Genomic DNA, 20,125 nt, shown 5'->3' on the forward strand with positions numbered 1-20,125 from the left:
GTGAAGGGATGGAGAAAAATATTCCATACAAATGGAAATCAAAGGAAAGCTGGAATAGCAATATTCGTATCAGACAAAATAGACTTTAAAATAAAGACTGTTACAAGAGATAAGGAAGGACACTACATAATGATCAAGGGATCAATCCAAGAAGAAGATATAACAATTATAAATGTTTATGCACCCAACATACAAGCACCTCAATACATAAGGCAAATGCTAACAACCACGAAAGGGGAAATCGACAGTAACACAATAACAGTAGGGGACTTTAAGACCCCACTTACACCAATGGACAGATCATCCAAACAGAAAATAAATAAGGAAACACAAGCTTTAAATGACACAATAGGCCAGATAGATTTAATTGATATTTATAGAACATTCCACCCAAAAGTGGCGGAGTACACATTCTTCTCAAGTGCACACCAAACATTCTTCAGGATAGATCACATCTCGGGTCACAAATCAAGCCTCAGAAAATGTAAGAAAATTGAAATGGTATCAAGCATCTTTTCTGACCACAACGCTTGAGACTGGAAATCAGTTACAGGAAAAAAACTGTAAAAAACACAAATACATGGAGGCTAAACAGAGCCCTACTAAATAACCAAGAGATCACTGAAGAAATCAAAGAAGAAATAAAAAAAAATACACAGAAACAAATGACAATGAAAACATGACGACCCCAAACCTATGGGACACAGCAAAAGCAGTTCTAAGAGGGAAGTTCATAGCAATTCAATCTCACCTCAAGAAACAAGAAAAATCTCAAATACACAATCTAACTCTACACTTAAAACAACTAGAGAAGGAAGAACAAAGAAAACCCAAAGTCAGTAGAAGGAAAGAAATCATAAAGATCAGAGCAGAAATAAATGAAATAGAAATGAAGAAAACAATAGCAAAGATCAATAAAACTAAAATCTGGTTCTCTGAGAAGATAAACAAAATTGATAAACCCTTAGCCAGACTTATCAAGAAAAAAAGGGAGAGGATGCAAATCAATAAAATTAGAAATGAAAAAGGAGAAATCACAACTGACACCACAGAAATACAAAGGATTATAAGAGACTACTACAAACAACTATATGCCAATAAAATGGACAACCATGAAGAAATGGACAAACTCTTGGAAAGGTACAACTTTCCAAGACTGAACCAGGAAGAATTAGAAAATATAAACAGACCTATCACAAGTAATGAAATTGAAACCATAATTACAAATCTTCCAACAAACAGAAGTCCAGGACCAGATGGCTTCACAGGCGAATTCTGTCAAACATTTAGAGAAGAGCTAACACCGATCCTTCTCAAACTCTTCCAAAAAATTGCAGAGGGAGAAACACTCCCAAATTCATTCTACGAAGCCACCATCACCCTGATACCAAAACCAGAAAAAGATATCACAAAGAAAGAAAATTATAGACCAATATCACTGATCAACATAGACGCAAAAATCCTCAACAAAATACTAGCAAACAGAATCCAACAACACATTAAAAGGATCATACACCATGATCAAGTGGGATTTATCGCAGGGATGCAAGGATTCTTCAATATATGCAAATCAATCAGTGTGATACACCACATTAACAAATTAAGGAACAAAAACCATATGATCATCTCAATAGATGCAGAAAAAGCTTTTGACAAAATTCAACACCCATTTATGATAAAAACTCTCCAGAAAAATGGGCACAGAGGGAACCTACCTCAACATAATAAAGGCCATATATGACAAACCCACAGCAAGCATCATACTCAATGGTGAAAAACTGAAAGCATTTCCACTAAGATCAGAAACAAGACAAGGATGTCCACTCTCGCCACTCTTATTCAACATAGTTCTGGAAGTCCTAGCCACCGCAATCAGAGAAGAAAAAGAAATAAACGGAATACAAATTGGAAAAGAAGAAGTAACATTGTCACTATTTGCCGATGACATGATACTATACACAGAAAATCCTAAAGATGCCGCCAGAAAACTACTAGAACTAATCAATGAATTTGGTAAGGTTGCAGAATACAAAATTAATGCACAGAAATCTCTGGCATTCCTATACACCAACAATGAAAAATCAGAAAGAGAAATTAAGGAAACACTCCCATTTACCATTGCAACAAAAAGAATAAAATACCTAGGAATAAACCTGCCTAACGAGGCGAAAGAGTTGTACTCAGAAAACTATAAAACACTGATGAAAGAAATCAAAGATGACATAAACAGATGGAGAGATATACCACCTTCTTTGACTGGAAGAATCAATACTGTGAAAATGACTATACTACCCAAAGCAATCTACAGACTCATTGCAATCCCTATCAAACTACCAATGGCATTCTTCACAGAATTAGAACAAAAAATTTTACAATTCGTATGGAAACACAAAAGACCCCGAATAGCCAAAGCAATCTTGAGAAAGAAAAACGGAGTTGGAGGAATCAGGGTCCCTGACTTCAAACTGTACCACAAAGCTACAGTAATCAAGACAGTATGGTACTGGCACAAAAACAGAAATATAGACCAATGGTATAGGATAGAATGCCCAGAGATAAACCCACGTACATGTGGGCACCTAATTTACGACAAAGGAGGCAAGCACATACAATGGAGAAAAGACAGCCTCTTCAGTAAGTGGTGCTGGGAAAACTGGACAGCTACATGTAAAAAAATGAAATGAGAACACACCCTAACACCATACACAAAAATAAGCTCCAAATGGATTAAAGACCTAAATGTAAGACCAGACACTATAAAACTCTTAGAGGAAAACAAAGGAAAAACATCCTTTGACATAAACCACAGCAAGATCTTTCCTGACCCACCTCCGAGAGTAACGGAAATAAAAACAAAAATAAACAAATGGGGGGCTTCCCTGGTGGCGCAGTGGTTGAGAATCTGCCTGCCAATTCAGGGGACACGGGTTCGAGCCCTGGTCTGGGAAGATCCCACATGCCGCGGAGCAACTGGGCCCATAAGCCACAACTACTGAGCCTGTGCTCCGCAACAAGAGAGGCCGCAATAGTGAGAGGCCCGTGCACCGCAATGAAGAGTGGCCCCCGCTTGCCACAACTAGAGAAAGCCCTCGCACAGAAACGAAGACCCAACACAGCTATTAAATAAATAAATAAAGAAAGAAAGAAAGAAAGAAAGAAACTGGGATAATGGCCTTTCCTCCTTCTTCTATTAAAAAAAACAAAAAACAAATGGGACTTAATTAAACTTAAAACCCTTTGCACAGCAAAGGAAACCATAAACAAGACAAAAAGACAACCCTAAGAATGGGAGAAAATATTTGCAAATGAAACAACAGACAAAGGATTAATCTCCAAAATATACAAACAGCTCACGCAGCTCAATATCAAAGAAGCAAACAACCCAGTTAAAAAATGGGCAGAAGACCTAAATAGACATTTCACCAAGGAAGACATACAGATGACCAAGAGGCACATGAAAAGATGCTCAACATGACTAATTATTAGAGAAATGCAAATCAAAACTACAATGAGGTTTCCCCTCACGCAGGTCAGAATGGCCATTATCAAAAAATCTAGAAACAATAAATGCTGGAAAGGGTGTAGTGAAAAGGGAACCCTCCTGCACTGTTGGTGGGAATGTAAATTGATACAACCACTATGGAAAACAGTATGGAGGTTCCTTACAAAACTAAAAACAGAACTACCATGTGACCCAGCAATCCCACTACTGGGCATATACCCTGAGAAAACCATAATTCAAAAAGAGTCATGGGGCTTCCCTGGTGGCGAAGTGGTTGAGAATCTGCCTGCCAATGCAGGGGACATGGGTTCGAGCCCTGGTCTGGGAAGATCCCACATGCCATGGAGCAACTAGGCCCATGAGCCACAACTACTGAGCCTGCACGTCTGGAGCCTGTGCTCCGCAACAAGAGAGGCCGCGATAGTGACAGGCCCGCGCACCGCGATGAAGAGTGGCCCCCGCTTGCCACAACTAGAGAAAGCCCTCGCACAAAAACGAAGACCCAACACAGCCAAAAGTAAAAATAAATAAATAAATAAATTAAAAAAAAAAAAAAAAGAGTCATGTACCACAATGTTCATTGCAGCACTATTTACAACAGCCAGGACATGGAAGCAACCTAAGTGTCCATCGACAGATGAATGGATAAAGAAGATGTGCCACATATATACAATGGAGTATTACTCAGCCATAAAAAGAAATGAAATTTGAGTTAGTTGTAGTGAGGTGGATGGACCTAGACACTGTCATACAGCGTGAAGTAAGCCAGAAAGAGAAAAACAAATACCGTATGCTAACACATATATATGGAATCCAATAAAAAAAAGGTTCTGAAGAACCTAGGGGCAGGACAGGAATAGAGATGCAGACGTAGAGAATGGACTTGAGGACACGGGGAGGGGGAAGGGTAAGTTGGGACGAAGTGAGAGAGTGGCATGGACATATATACACTACCAAATGTGAAATAGATAGCTAGTGGGAAGCAGCTACATAGCACAGGGAGATCAGCTCGGTGCTTTGTGACCACCTAGAGGGGTGGGATAGGGAGGGTGGGAGGGAGGCTCAAGAGGGAGGAGATATGGGGATGTACGCATATAGCTGATTCACTTTGTTGTACAACAGAAACTAACACAGCACTGTGAAGCAATTATACTCCAATAAAGATGTATTAAAAAATACTTTTGTTTTTAAGTACATATTTATATAAGTAGGGTTGTATATCCTAGAAAGTTACAGAGCAAGACATAAAGGGTACTTATCTTTATGTGTTAGGGTTATAGGTGACTTTTTATCTTAACTTTTAAAATACCTTCTAACACTCTTGCAGTGATTACAATCAGAAACAAAGGTGTCTGTAATTTTAAGAGCTATATAAGCTGGAGACAGAGCTCACTTCTATGAGGCAGAAAGCTTCCTTATGTATTTGAAATAGACTGACTTAGCAACGATATTTGGCCCCATAATAAGAAAAGAAGCCAAATGTTCCTCTTAGAAGTTTGGCTGGAAAAGCAATGCTTTTTTCCTGACGATTGCCCCCCGTGATTTATTGAAGTAATAAAGGCTTGTTGTAGAAAATTCCAACTAAGTGTGTTTTATTTTCTTTCACAGGGTGATCCAAGCAAGGCATGTGGCTCCCCATCTGTCTGCTTCGGGTACTGGGACTTCCAGGGAAAGGGGGAGGAGGGAGCTTTTTCTGTTCCTTATCCTCGCCTGTGCAGCCTTGTTGATGGGTAGACAGTACTATGTGTGATGAATTATTCATGGAAGAAGCTGTGCAACCATAAATATTCAAGGGGATACATCTGGTTTCCCTAATGCTCTATGTAGGGCAGAAAAAGTACTTTTTTATGGAGTAAAACAACTTGTCAACCCCAAATCTCTTCTTGCCTGGGCCCAAGATCTGCAGGAGAAAAGAATCTTCTGACACTTCACATGAAAGTCCAGCAGAGACACATCGGTGTGTGAGTACATGTGCAGGATTTCACCCGGATAAGATGATGCTAACAAACAATTTCAGCCATGCTCCCCTTAGCACATTCACGGCTGTTCTCAGGGTTTGGGGTGGGAAGGGGAAATCTCCCCACAACATTCTTATATAGTGAAATATGGCCTTTAAGACAACAGGTGAAGCCTTAGAAGAAGATAAAGGAGAAGAAAGTGTCCCCAGAGGGGTCTGCAGTTAGAGGAGAGCATCTGGCTGTTGCGTGGGGCACTGGGGTCCCAGTAGGACACTGATAAGACTACCTCCTCCCACACTTTTCCACCCCGGGAAGAGAATGCAAATTGTCCTGATGTCAGTGTGCCCACCTGCAGAATGAGAAGGGCATTCCAAGGAACAGTTTGAAGGAAAGCAAGCTTAGGGTAGATGAGACATTCTCCTTGCTGCATCTGCTTCAGGAAAGTCCTCTGATGGATGCTCTCCAAGTAACACTTAGTAATACTGTTCCTCAGCATATGACCTTCCATCATAACCCTTACAGATGGAAGAAACCAGCCCTTTTTCAAGGTGTTTCATAAAACCCTAATTCCAAGGAATGTTAATAGCTGCTATGTGAACAGAAGTGTTCCGCATCTATAGCCAAATAAGTTTAGGAAATATTGAGTAAAATGACACTTCCAAGTTTCTGGAAAAAAAAAAAAAAACCTATGGAGGCCTACACTGTGAACCTCTAAGATTCTGTAAGGGAATTCTCCCCTAGGGAACATTTGGAATGTCTGGAGACAGTTTTTACATTAAAAATGGGGGCTTGTGGGGGGAAGGGGTGCTCTATTGACACCTAGTGGGCAGAGTCCAGGGACGCTGGTGGCATCCTACAATGTGCAGGACCACCCCCAACAAGGAATTATTGGGCCCCAAAGGTAAACGGTGCTGAGGTTGAGAAACACCGGCCTAAACGTACTGAGAGGTAACTCCACCCTTCCCTCGCAGAGCTTCTCGGTAGACCAGTTCGTCCTGTGACACACAGGCGAGGAAACACACCTGGGCTCTACAGCGATGAGAACACACTAGGCTGGATGTGAGGCCCTGGATATGAGGTCTGCACCCCCCAGACCACCGAGAAGTCACATGCAGCCATGGACCATGGCAGTCCGCAGAAGCTCCTCTCTGGGACCCTTCTCCACGCCTCTGAGCACTGGCAAGTCTCTCTCGTAACACTCATGTCAGCAGACTGTGAGTTTTTTTAAGAGAGGCAGCCTCTGCTCCCTCCATCTTGCTAACATCCAGCACATAGTTCATCTTCAACTATTTGAATGAGGACATGAGCACTGAAGGATTTGGAAAAGGCATAGCAATGAATTCCAGTTAAACCTAACAGGTGTCTAAGTAGATGTTACTGGTTGTGGAATGCATGAGAGCTTATACATCAGTGCCCCCCGCCCCCAAAGCCTCAATATCTCAACCTGGAGGTAAGTGACGGCAATTGAGGAGGTAGGAATTTCTGTGTGCTGAAGAGATTAGAAAAAGAGAGTGAAATGAGATTTACGCCAGGCTCCCAGGGTGAGGGAGGGGAAGGCATTCCGGGGTGAAAGGTGTGAGGAGGACAGGTCCGCAGTACAGACGAGCGGAAGGCCAGCACATCAGCCCGTGGTAGGAATGACGCATTTTACAGAGGACCTTAGTAGATAAAAATGGGGGGAAAAGGCAGAGAACTACTCAGCCCTAGCTGATAGCAAACTATTTTTAGCTAAGACTTTTTAAAACACTGGAATATTCATGACATAAGAATGCAAAAAAGTGTTGACAGGACTTCCTTTTATGAGACTGGACTGTCCTATGGAGCAGCTCTGAACTGATGAATATAAAGAGTAGATCGTGGTGTTTTAATCCTTCGCTTCTATCCCAGATTATTTTGAAGCTGATTAATTACATATGAAATTATGGTAAGAGTATACAAAGGCAACACTTTTCGCTTACCATTGAGTGGTATTGCAGTTTTAGACGCAATTCAATTGAGTTTGAAACATTCATTTTAAACCTTTTAATCTGCCTTCAGTTGATGCATTTGAAGTCAGAGACAAAACTCTGAACTTTAATTAATGTACAGTCAATGATCTTTGTCTACTCGTTGGGCAAAGTTTTCACTTATTTTTAATGTCCAAGGGGAAAACATGCAAATGAATATTATTAAAAGTTACCCCAAAATGAAAGTTCTGTTATAGGACAAAAATGCTTAAAGGCAGCTACTGAACTGCCCCACTGATGAAGAAAATGTATTAATTAATGACAACCAAATGACAAAGTATTAATTTTGATCAGCTCACTAAGTCATATGGTAAAACCCCAGTTATGCTTAATACTTTTCCTCCCTCCCTCCCTCCCACCCCCTTCCTTTCTTTGCCTAGGATAGCAAATCTCACTGTGTTCTGGAGACAACCTTGGGCAGTCACCAATGAAAGGTTAGTAATACAGAAGAAGATAATGAAGGCCCTGCATACGAGATCCCTGATGGAGAGACCTGATGCCCAAGGGGAGCCAGAGCACAAGGTCCAATAACTGCTCCCCTGTGGCAGCGAGGCCAGCCATGAGAGCCCACCTCATTCTAAGACCGAAGATTAGAGAAGGACTGTAAACTGTTATTCGATCCACCATATACACTTTCTGGCAAGGGACCCTCCAAAGCCTGCTGCTTGTCACAAGGGCTATGAGCCAACAATGGCTTTTACATTTGTAAATGTTCACATTTTACAGGCTTCTGTAGGTACCTACCCAGTACTCTCAGTTTTGCCTCTTGGTCCATGAAGCCTTTAACATTTACTATCTGGCCCTTTAGAAAAAGTTTGCCAGCCTTACTCTAGAGGGCTGTCTTATTATACAAAAGCGTCACAAGATGGTTAAAGGCTGATGGCGCAGTTAAACCATAACCTTGGGGTTATCTCACCTACCAGAGGAAAACCAAAAATAGGAACAGAGACTCCTTAAACTAGACACAGACACCGTGGTCACATGGGCTGCAGGCAATCAGAATGTGCACAAGGGTCAGAGTGGTGTTCCCACTAGAGTGTAAACAAGGTTATCATGTGCTAGTTCACTGTTATAACTCCAGTGCTTGGAACAGTGCCCAGCACTTAGTAGTAGCTCAATAAACATGTGTTAATGAATAAATGGTAGCCAGACACCTATTCCCCTCAGCAACAGCCTGCAGGAACTTTATGGCATGAGTAAGCATGTGTAGAATTAAAATGTACAAGAACATATAGCACTTAAGGTCAGCCCATAAAGTCAGATGTGCTCAAAATATCACTTTAATTACAGTTCAAATCATCTTTCCTCTGGATGGGTGGCTCCCTTCAACTGCCAGACTACAGTGTGATTCTAGAATCTTACCCAGCACCATAAGAAGGGGAATGAACCTGCCAATCTGGTCTCAGCCAGGGTCCACATGGTGATCAGTGAGACACCGTATCCTGGGTGCGCCGCAGCCCTTCCCCCTCCTCTGACATGCTTGGACACGGACAGCCGCTTTCCTTTCCACCTAGATCTGCAGGTTGCAGCCACAGCTACAAGGTCACATGGCCTGGAGGACTTAAAAAAAAAATACTGATGCCTGACCCTGTTCCTCTGAGTTCACCTGGTCTTGGGTGTGAATTTATTTTTATTGAGGTGAAATTCGCATAACAGAACCACTCAGCAACGCCCAGTGCAAGCATCCCCCTCATCTAGTTCCAAAACATTTTCATCTCCCCAGAATAAAACCTTGTACCCATTAAGTGGTTAATCCCCATTTCCCCGCCCTCTGGCAACCAATCGACTTCCTGCTTCTAAGGATTTACCGATTCTGCACATTTCTTATGAATGGAATTATACCATATGTGACTTTTTTGCCTAGCTTCTTTCACTTTTAGCATAATGTTTTTGAGGTTCATCCCTGTTGTATTATGTATCAGTACTTCATTCCTTTATATGGATGAATAATATTCTAGTGTATGTGTATATCATAATTTGTTTACCCATTTGTCTGTTGATGGGCATTTGGGTTGTTTCCATCTTTCAGCCATTGTGAATAGTGTTGCTCTGAACATCGAGTTACAAGTATTTGTCTGAGTCCCCATTTTCAGTTCTTTGAGGTATATGCACAGGAGTGGAATTGCTGAGTCATATGGTAATCCTATGTTTAACTTTTTGAGGAACAGCTAAATTGTTTCCACAAGGATGAACTATTTTACATTCTCACCAGCAATGTGTAAGGGTTCCTATTTCTCCACATCCTTACCAGGACTTATTTTCTGTTTTATTGTTTCTTCTTCTTGTTGTTGTTTTATTCTAGCCAACCTAGTACGTGAGAAGTGGTATCTCGTATCTCACTGTGGTTTTGATTTCCATTTCTCTAGTGCCTTGGGATGTGGAGCATCCTTTCATGTGCTTATTGGCCATTTGTACATCTTCTTTGGAGAAATGTCTAAGTCCTTTGCCAATTTTTAAATTGGGTTGTCTTTTTGTTGTGAGTTGCAACAGTTCTTTATATATTCTGCATATTTGACCCTTTTCAGATATATGATTTGCATATATTTTCTCCCAATCTGTAGGTTGTCTTTTCACTTTCTTTTTTATAAATTTATTTATTTATTTATGGCTGCATTGGGTCTTTGTTGCTGTGTGCAGGCTTTCTCTAGTGGCAGTGAGTGGGGGCTACTCTTCGTTGTGGTGCGCAGGCCTCTCATTGCGGTGGCTTCTCTTGTTGCGGAGCACAGGCTCTAGGCGCGTGGGCTTCAGTATTTGTGGCACGCGGGCTCAGTAGTTGTGGCTTGCGGGCTCTAGAGCGCAGGCTCAGTAGTTGTGGTGCATGGGCTTAGTTGCTCCGTGGCATGTGGGATCTTCCCAGACCAGGGCTCGAACCTGTGTCCCCTGCATTGGCAGGCAGATTCTTAACCACTGCACCACCAGGGAAGTCCTTCACTTTCTTGATAATGCCCTTTTCTACACAAAAGTTTTTAATTTTAATGAAGTCCAATTTATCTATTTTTGCTTTCATCATTTGTGCTTTTGGTGTCGTATCTAAGAATCCATTAACAAATCCAAGGTCATAAAGATTTACCCTGTGTTTTATTCTGACTTTCATAGTTTTAGCTCTTATATTAGTATTTAGGTTTTTGATCCTTTTTTAGTTAAGTTTTGTATATTTGTGAGGTATGGCTGAGATTATATTTGCATGTGGACATCCCATTGTCCCCGCAGCTTGGACACCGATTTTTATAAAGCTCCTCCCAGGAGATTCTTATATGCACCAGACAAAAGCATCACTCAGCAATTCCACTCCTGACTAGCTACACTACCCAGCGATGCCTGCTGCCTGTCCCCACTCATGGGGTTTAGCCAGGAATCTGACGGGTACATTCCTCTCACTTCTACCCCTACAACTTGTAGTCTTTCCCCGACCTCTGCCCCCATCATGGAAGAATTTTTCTAGTCTGGGGATGCAGAAGTTCTGGGCTAAACTTCTGGCAACCTGTTCACATTCAATGCCTATGGAATTCAGGCCTCTGGAAACAAGCCTGGACGACTTAGGGGCTCTGTCTGCTTTCAGTCTAAACACATTTTCCCCTTGAGGCAACGAGCATGGGTTTGGCTCAGGCTCCTGCTGGTTCTGAGGCTGTCATTCGCTGAACAACTTCATTAGACCCGTAGGCCATGGCTTCTGACCTGGACCACCATCTGGCATCACTTGGTATGTTCTCTGGTCACAGTATGTGAGTTTCACCATTCAGATGGGTTTCCTCCAATTACCTACAAATGAGTTCCCCTCGCTACACAGGCTCCAAGTCCCCAGTCTGAATTTGCAAAGAATTGATTTATAAGAAGATTATATGATATTAACATTATGTTTTATAGTTTCAAAATACATTACAGTTCCCTTCCACACTCTCATTTCAGAATTGTGAGGTAGGTCCGGCAGGCGCTGGTTCCATTTTGCAGAAAGGAAATGTGGTTCTGACAATGCACTAGACCTGGGCTGTGCTCTTCCTGCGCTGTGACTGGAAGCACACAGAGGAAGCCTGGGAAAGAGCTTTGGATGCAAAGGATCCATTAATCCACGCATTAACCAGGTTTGGAGTGAGAGCAGCTTGATGTGAGGACCAGGCTGGAAGAGCAGGAGCACGTCTCTACGCAAAGGAAGCTCTGCCCGGCAGAAGTAGTGCGGGCTAGGGACCAGGTGGGCAGCACCTGCTACCGCGGGTTATCTCTGACTGTGACCTCTGTTAACGGGGCCATTACCTTATTCCCATGTGCAGACAGAGACTCAATCTAAAAAGCTCTACTTGTTTTGCAGCTCTGAGATTCCATCACTGACCGCCTTGTCCTCTAATGATCCATGACCTCAGGCTCAACTGCACGCGAGCACTGCCCAATGCAGTCTGCCTTGGTGTTTACACTACTGTAGTAACTGGAGAGTTCTAGACTCACGTTCCAAGTTCTTAATCCAGTGCCACATTTAGTGAGGGACTGCAGACTGCATTTATAATTATTCAGTCTTCGGTCTGCCTTCTCTTTGGGCTCACTTACCCTGTGAAACCAGTCTATTTTTGCTTTCCCCTAAAGAATAAAGGGCTTCTCTCACCACTGGAAGGGAAATTGACAATATCAATTATTCCTGTGGCCATTCAGGACTCAATGACATTTCTGGGAACTGCTGCTCAACCCTGAGGGAGCAATTAAAATTCTAGAGGAGCATCTACTTGGTGCTGGAGAAACTGAAACAGACTCGCCCCCATTCTCTCAGGAGAAGGTGCCATCCTCCATCGGGGTGAGGGCAAGGGAGGAAGAAGCCTATGCCTCGGAGTCTGCTCAAGTGGCTCAGATAGGCTCAATTCAACAGACTTTACTGAGTGAGAATCCTCTAACTTCAGAAGTGTGGTCTCTTTGTAAAAATGCTACCAACTTTAGGGCACAGCCGTTTTTGCTGAACCTTTGTGGGGACTGCCTTTAAGTCCCCTTGTCCCTCTGCCCAACCCTGCTTCCCTCACTCCCCTACAAGGACTGATTCTGAGGGCACATCCCAGTGAATGCCCTGCACGCTCACCTCCATCCCAGAGTCTGTGCCCAGAGAACTCCAACTGTGGCACTTGCATGCAGGCCATAAAGAAACTCTTTCATTTGTCTGTGAGAAAGCATGTAAGAATGTTCCCTGCATACGAGGATGTTACTTCACTTGCGAACAGTGAAAAACTGGAAAAAATCTGACTGCCAGTAGGGGAATGGATAAATAAATTGTGGGAGAGTCATTGACGAGAACATGTCATAGTGATTCAAGTGCATGAACTTGTTCTACGTTGGACGATGTGACACAACCTTAAGCATGATGCTGAGGGAGACAAGTTGCAGGAAGTCACTCTCATTGTACTGTTCATATGAATTATCAATACACAAAACTATACCCTACATTAACAGAACATACATATTTATTTTAAAATATCTGAAGCAACTATGGTATAATATTAACATTTATTGAATCTGGGTAACTAAAATCTGTGTGGAATATGGATGCTTGTTTTACTATTATTGTTGTTTATTAATTTTTCTCGCTTAAAGTCCAGGCCCTTTATGTACAGTTGGCCCTTGAACAACATGGGTTTGAACCGCACGGGGTCCACTTATACGTGGATCTTTTTCAATAGTAAATACTACAGCACTACATGATCTGAGGTTGGTTGAACTGGTGAATGCGGAATTGTGGATACTAAGGACCTGCTGATATTTAAGGTTGACTGTAGTTATATGCGGAGTTTTGACAGCAGGGAGGTTGGTGCTCCTAACCCGTGTGCTATTCTAGGGTCAACTGTGGTCCCAAAGCATGAGGCTGCTCTGCCATCCGTCTCTCTCTCTTGCCACTGAGAGGCTCACGTCTTGGACTGGCTACCACTGGGGTGTGCCCTGGGAATCAATCACTGTGCTCCTGCATCTCTCCAGGGCTGCAGGATTCTTTGGTGAGCCCTGGACCCTGTGCCTGGGGTGCAACTCCCCGTGCCCCACCCAGCCGGCCTTGGGAGCTGTCCTGTTACCTGAGGGCCCATGCCTCCAGTCGGATCTACTGCTGAGCAAGCAGCAGGCCACCCTCCAGAGTGCAGGGGGAGGGCGGGAAGCAGTGACCGTGTGTAGGTGTGCACGGGGGTTGGCTGGCACGGGGGTGGCACACAGGAGCTCTGGTTCCATGTAGAGAGGTACTGCCCGGCCGAGGCTGCCCGGTCGGAGAAGGACCGTGGGTGAGGCCATGGACCGGGGCCAGCCCTGCCGAAGGTCCTCACAGCCCGGCTGACCGGACCACCCAGGAAGAGCTGAAGGGCACCTTCCTCCTGCAGCATGCCTCTAGCGCCCTCTGCTGAGAGAGTTAGCACTGGGCTCACGCTAACAGGGAAACACCTGACGGAAGCCCACTTTTATCACAGAGCAAGTACTGAAGGTGCATTTGCAGCTGAGGCAGTACAATGACAACCGGAAAGGTAGCTCAAGGTACACCATAAGACCAGCCTTGGCATTAGGGCCATTTTTATTTGCTAAATCCGCGAATTTCCCTCATCCGTTGCCATTTTCTATCAAGTCTTGGGCCTCTCTTTGTATGGACTTGGGCTCCGTCACAGCCTTGCCAGGAAAATGAGGGAGAGAAGCATGGCTCCCGGCCCAGCATCTGTGCAGTCTGCACACACGTGCCAAGCTTCCAGGAGCCCAGGCCTGGGCGGGTAGCAGCACCTGCTGGGGCTTTGTCGGGGCGCGGTGCGACGGCTGATGCAAACTCCCCAAGCCGAATTCAGGAGCCACCTGTTTCTCCCGGTCACTGTGCCTTCATTTTCTGCCCTTTCCTTTGTTCAGGAGCATCTGCTCCCTGCAGATACCATCTAACTGGTTTCTATGGAGCCCACTGCTGCATCTGGCATTGCAGCAATGTCTAAGCACTACAGATACAGATAGAAACACATTTCTTAATTGAACCTTCAGTCTGGAGTGAGCTGTGTAGGCCTCAAAAAGGAGGGGTAATGTCTCTTAAATAGAAATAATTCTCATGACAATCTACTTGTCCGGAAATAAAGGTGACATAGGACACGAGTGGTGATTTACACACGTTGAAGTGGACAGGGACACTTCTCGTTCTTAGTAAAATCAAGCTGACTTTGTAAGTGAATACGTATCTAAGGGCTCACACTCTTAGCAGTCATAAATATCCTTCACACACCCCACTACGAAAAATGGTCAATTTATACTGATGCGCACCTTTTCGTCCCCTTTTCCTAATATGCTGTGGTGTGATTTTCACACCAGCATAGAAGGAATTCCGTGTGTGTGCGTGTGTGTGTTTGCAGTGTGGGGGGACTCTATACTATACGTTATTCATTCTATTGATAGATGTTTATACAATAAATAATCTACGACTCCTAGAAGTAGAATTCTTTGGTCAAGGAGTATGACTTAGAATTTTAATAAGTATTACTAGCTTGACCTCCATAGTTGCATCAATTTTCAGACTGCAGGTGGGGCCCCCTTTCCCTACTGTAGCCCAGGGAGCAGTTATCAAACTTTCAAATCTGTGCTAATTTTAGAGGTTAAAAAATGGAATCGCAAAATAGTTCTATTTGCATTTTTTGTCATAAGTTGAGCATATTTTCCTATTTTATGTGCCTTCTTTATTTCCTCATCCTTTTCTCACTTTTCTGTTGAGTCATGGGTCTTTACATCAATTTGTAGACACTCTTCATATACCATGAAAATTAACCCTTTGTCTGGGACGTTATTAGCAAGTGTTTTTTCCCACTTTATTTATCTTTTGACTATATATAAACAAATTTCTGCATGGCAAAAGCACCATAAGCAGTCAGATTTATTAATCTTTAATTTATGGCTTCTGGGTTTTATGTTCTTAGGCCTTTCAGCTTCAAGCCAGAAAAGAACTCTCCCACTGATTCTTCTAGTACTCAAGGGTTTTATTTTTGCCTCTAGGTTTGTAATCCATTTGGAATTTATCTTGGAGTCAATTGTTTTACAGCTGTTGACCCATTTTCCCCACTGTGGTTGCTTCAAATTCTTTGACCCTCCTCCCTTCAAAGGGTGGAGGCTAATTCCTCTCACCTTGAGTGCAGGTCAGATTTAGTGACTCACTTCTATCAGTAATTAAAAGAATGTGGCAGAAGTGATGGCGTGTGGCTTCTGAAACCAGGTCATGAAGGAGAACGCAGCTTCTGCCTAGCTCTCTCTTGGGTCACTGTTCTGGGGACGCCAGTTGCTATGTAGTGAGGACAGTCAAGCAGTCCTGTGGAGAAGTCACATGGGGAGGAACTGAGACCTCGGGCCAACAGCCAGCAATCAACACGCAGACGTGTGAGCGAGCACCATGGAAGCAGATCCTCCAGCCCCAGCCTTCAGCTGAAGCCCCAGCCAAGAGCTGGACTGAGCCTCAGAGGAGACGCTGAGCTAGAGCCACTCAGCTAAGTCACTGGCGAATTCCTGGCCCACAGAAACTGTGAGATGATACATGTGTATCGTGGCGTTAGGACGCAAACTCTGGGGGTGAGCTGCTGTGCAGCAAGAGGGAACTAACGTATAACGCGCCATTTATTCAACAATCTATTTTTCCCACTAATTTGAGATGCCACTTTCTCTATACTAAGTTCCTGTAAGAATGTGGATACATTTCTGGATTTTCCCTTATGTTCTATTGATATATTCCACTGGTCTCATTTAATCATAAAATCTTTAAGTTTTTAATGTCTGGTATAGGACAATTCTTGCCTACCATCCTTCATTAATCTAGTCTCAAAAATTATACTATGGTTATTGGAATTACTTTAACTTTATAAATTATGGAGAAATGACATCTTACGATGTTGCTGTAACCCAGGTTTCCCAGGAAACATTCTGAGATGAAGATTTGCATGCAGAAAAAATTTCAGGGTGCGCGCTCTTGGGACCCACATCTTTGAGAGGGGGAGGGACTCTCTCAGATGAAGGACAGAAGTGGACAAAGGGAGCTGAACTCAGGCAGAGGCCTCAGCCAACCCATGGGGAGCCCGGAAGCTGCGAAGGCCCTTTACAGACGTGCTCAACTGAGGCAAGTGGGGCCCAGCGCCTGTGCCTTGTACCAGCCGCTCGCTGACAAGGAGTTGTCCTCAGGGACAGGGCTACTCTTGGGGGAGGCAGCTCCTTTAGGCCAAGGGCAATTTCTGCGGACAGAAGCGTCAGGCAACACTCCCAGAAGCTCAGGAAGTAAGTACCTTAGTCCTGCCAGGGAGATTTGGGTCGTATGCACACAGATGTTGGGTCTTCCTACCCAAGACACAGTACAACTTTCCATTTGTTGAAGTGTCTTTTGTATCCAAGAGTATTTTTAAAACATCCCTTGTATACACTTTGTCAGTTCCTTAAGTTTATTTCTCATTTTTTAAAGTTTTGTGTTGTCAAATAGGATAATTTCTTCCAATTAGTTATTTATCGTGTTTGAAACGTGAAAGCTATTGATTGTTGCATTATAACTTGGTGCCCTGATGTCCTACTGAATTCTCTTATTGTTTGGTTTTGGGCTTGGGTTCTTGTCTTGGATTTTCCAGTTATATAACCTACAAATAATAACCAATTTTATAGTAGTTTTGGGGTTGCGATAGACATATTTTGTCATGTTAACGAAATATCCTTGAAGACTTCTTAAAACATGAATTCAGAACTGTGCTTTACTGCTTTTTTAGCCTTACCCTAAATCTTCTCAAAGATACCCATAATAGATTTTTTTAAATTCAGGACTTCTTCTGATTAACTGCACCAGTGATCATCTCGAAATAACACAATACAGGAGATGAAGGGGGCCTGAAAACTAGGTTCTCATCCTGGTTCTGCCACTGACAGGCTGGTAGTGGCCAGTCACACATGCCTGCTGTGGCACAGGGTCTTCCTGGGTGAAGTGAAGGAGAGAGACATGGCCTCGGCAATCTCTGTGGTGGAGGCAGGTGATGCTTGGTCAAGAGATAAGCCCCAACTGTGTGAAAAGGGTGTAGATGCAGGGCAGCCAAATGAATGGGGAATGTCCACTGACCCAGCGAATCATAATTTGCCATTTCTTTCACCCTCAATTGATGAGAAAGACCAGATTATATTTTCAAGGTATGAAGTACAATACTTCCAACAGGAAGCAAAAGATCATCAATAACACTTTGGAAGTCCCCAGGCTGCAGTTTTTACTGTCTTGCTGTGACCACGTGGTATTTAAACAGCCCCTGTTGACGAACATGAATGTTGGTTTTTATCCTCAGAATTTAGCCAATGCTTCCCTTAGAAAGGGCGTGAACAGAAGACCTTTAATTTGTTATCAAGCAACTCCTACCTAGAAAATCAGTATAATCTATGCAGAAGAGCCCTAGGGGAGAAGAGCCCTGGGTTAGCAGAGTATTAATTCATTGACTGGTACTGACAGGGAAACTCCCTGTGACATTTGGGTTCTTCCACCTTTTGGCTACTGGGAATAGCACCTCCATGAACATGAATGTACAAATATCTCTTCGATATCCTGGTTTTAATTCTTTTGAATATCCAGAAGTGGAATTGCTAGATCATGTGGCAGTTTCATTTTTTTTTTTTTAGGAAACTCATTTTTTAAATGTTCTATTTCATAGTTCATAAAAAAGTTTTTATGTATAGAACTCAAAGTAAAGAGAAAGGCAGCTATTTAATCACAAATGGACGAGATAGTAGTCATTCAGACTACTGTGGAAGCATATTTAATGCATACCCTTCAATGTTAGGGGTAAATAATTCAAACTATGCAGTCCAAATTTTAGGTTTGGGTTTTATATCAGATCTGCATATATATGACACTTGTGGTCAAATTTTAAGATTGGTAAAGTCAATTTCAAACAGCTTATATTTTGAGTACAGGTTTAACTATTACAAATATATGATGTTTAACTAGCACAGTAGTGGTCTTCAAAGATTTTCTCTTTGCCCCATGCTCATATGTTTGTAATCTGAGTCTGTTTGCTAATTTCCCTTTTTGTAGTTACTCTTCAAATTATAGTGCTATACACTGAGTTCTCAATGCATCTCACCCATGTCCTTTATCTCAGGTTTCTCATACTTTGCCATTCTTTTCTTTCTGGAAACAACCAGCATGATTCCAGCAGTAACTGCTATCGCCACAACCACAATGACAGCGATAATTCCAGCTTGCAGACCCTGCACTGACAATTCAGGTGGTTTTTCATCAACATAGTAAATTGAAGTTCAACCAGGATCCAGATCCAGTAGTTCCCCATTTACTTTCAGGCCCATCCTTTTGGACTGGACCAAGGATTCATCTTTAACTTCTTTTTCAAAATAATAAGCCACATCATCTATGTCCACATCATTCTGAATTTTCTGAGAATTCTGTACCAGATCAACAGTGATAACATCATTCTCATACAGAATATCTGTGATATATTTTGGATCCAGTTGATAACGACTTATGATTACCTCCTTGAGTGCAGTGTACAAACTTTGATCCTCGTAAGGTTTTTCTCGTGTGTTTTAGTTCACCAACGATCCAGTAGGTCCTCACTGGCTTGGAGCAGGATACTTCACTGTCCTTATCAGTTCTTCTCACCCCAGCACGTGGACGTGCCATTGCAGTGCTTGGCTTTAGAGAGCCCCTCGTCGCGCTCGGGATCATAGAGCCCGTCATTATTCTGGATAGCGCCCTCTGGTTTCCCCCCTCTCCCAGGCTCTGAGAGAGTCATTTCTGCCTTCATCACCAAACATCTGGTAGCCAGTTTTGTGCAAATGACAGAATGTTGTGCAGCAATGGATGTACACTGGCACCGACCCTGTGGTCAGTTTGTAGTTTTCACACACGCACACCTTTCCTGGGCCGCGGCCACCGCGGCAAGCAGCAGCCCGAATGCAAAGACCCGGGGCGGGAGGGAGCCTTGCTGCGCGCGCGCGGACAAGGGCGAGAGGGGCGCGAGGCGGGCTGGGGGCTCTCGTGAGGACGCGCGTACAGAGTAGGGCCCTGGGAGGCCATGGCTGGCCCCACGGCGCAAGGCCTGGGCCACGCAGGTCCGCATCAGGAGGATGGCGGTGAGGTGCCCTGGGGCCGGGCGGTTGGTGCGGGTGTGAGCTGGCCGGCAGATTGCGCTCTTCCGGCGCGCAGCTGCTCTGCCCGACCTCATTTTTAATTTCTTGAGGAATCTCCATACTGTTTTCCAGAGCAGTGGCACCATTTTCCATTCCCACCAACAGTGTCTAAGGGTTTCAATTTCTTCACATCCTTGCCAACACTTGTTGTCTTTTGCTTTTTTGATAATAGGCATCCAGACAGGTGTGAGGTGCTATCTCAGTGTGGTTTTGATTTGCATTTCTCTGATGCCTAGTGACCTTCAGCACTTTTTCATGTACCAGTTGGCCCTTTTCATGTCTTCTTTACAGAAATGTCTACTCAAGTCCTTTCCCCTTCTTAAAATCAGGTTATTAGCTTTTTGCCGTTGAGTTGCAGGAGTTCCTTACGCATTTTGGAAATTAACCCCTAACAGATATATGATCTGCAAACATGTTCTCCCATTCAGTGGTCTGTATCTTCACTCTGTGATTGTTTCCTTTGCCCTTGGTGGAGGATGGTCTTCAGCATTTCCCCGGTTCTCTTTAAAGCATTTGCACCGGCCGCCCCTTCCCGGCCCTTG

The 20,125-nt window shown here is 43.5% G+C and overlaps 1 pseudogene; it reads right to left on the reverse strand.

Moving 5' to 3' along the window:
• Positions 1–18,488: 18,488 nt before the first annotated feature.
• Positions 18,489–19,618, reverse strand: LOC133096699 (epithelial cell adhesion molecule-like; annotated as a pseudogene).
• Between the last annotated feature and the right edge of the window lie 507 nt (positions 19,619–20,125).

This window comes from Eubalaena glacialis, chromosome 8 (assembly GCF_028564815.1).
Source record: "Eubalaena glacialis isolate mEubGla1 chromosome 8, mEubGla1.1.hap2.+ XY, whole genome shotgun sequence".
NCBI classification, from domain to species: Eukaryota; Metazoa; Chordata; class Mammalia; order Artiodactyla; family Balaenidae; genus Eubalaena; species Eubalaena glacialis.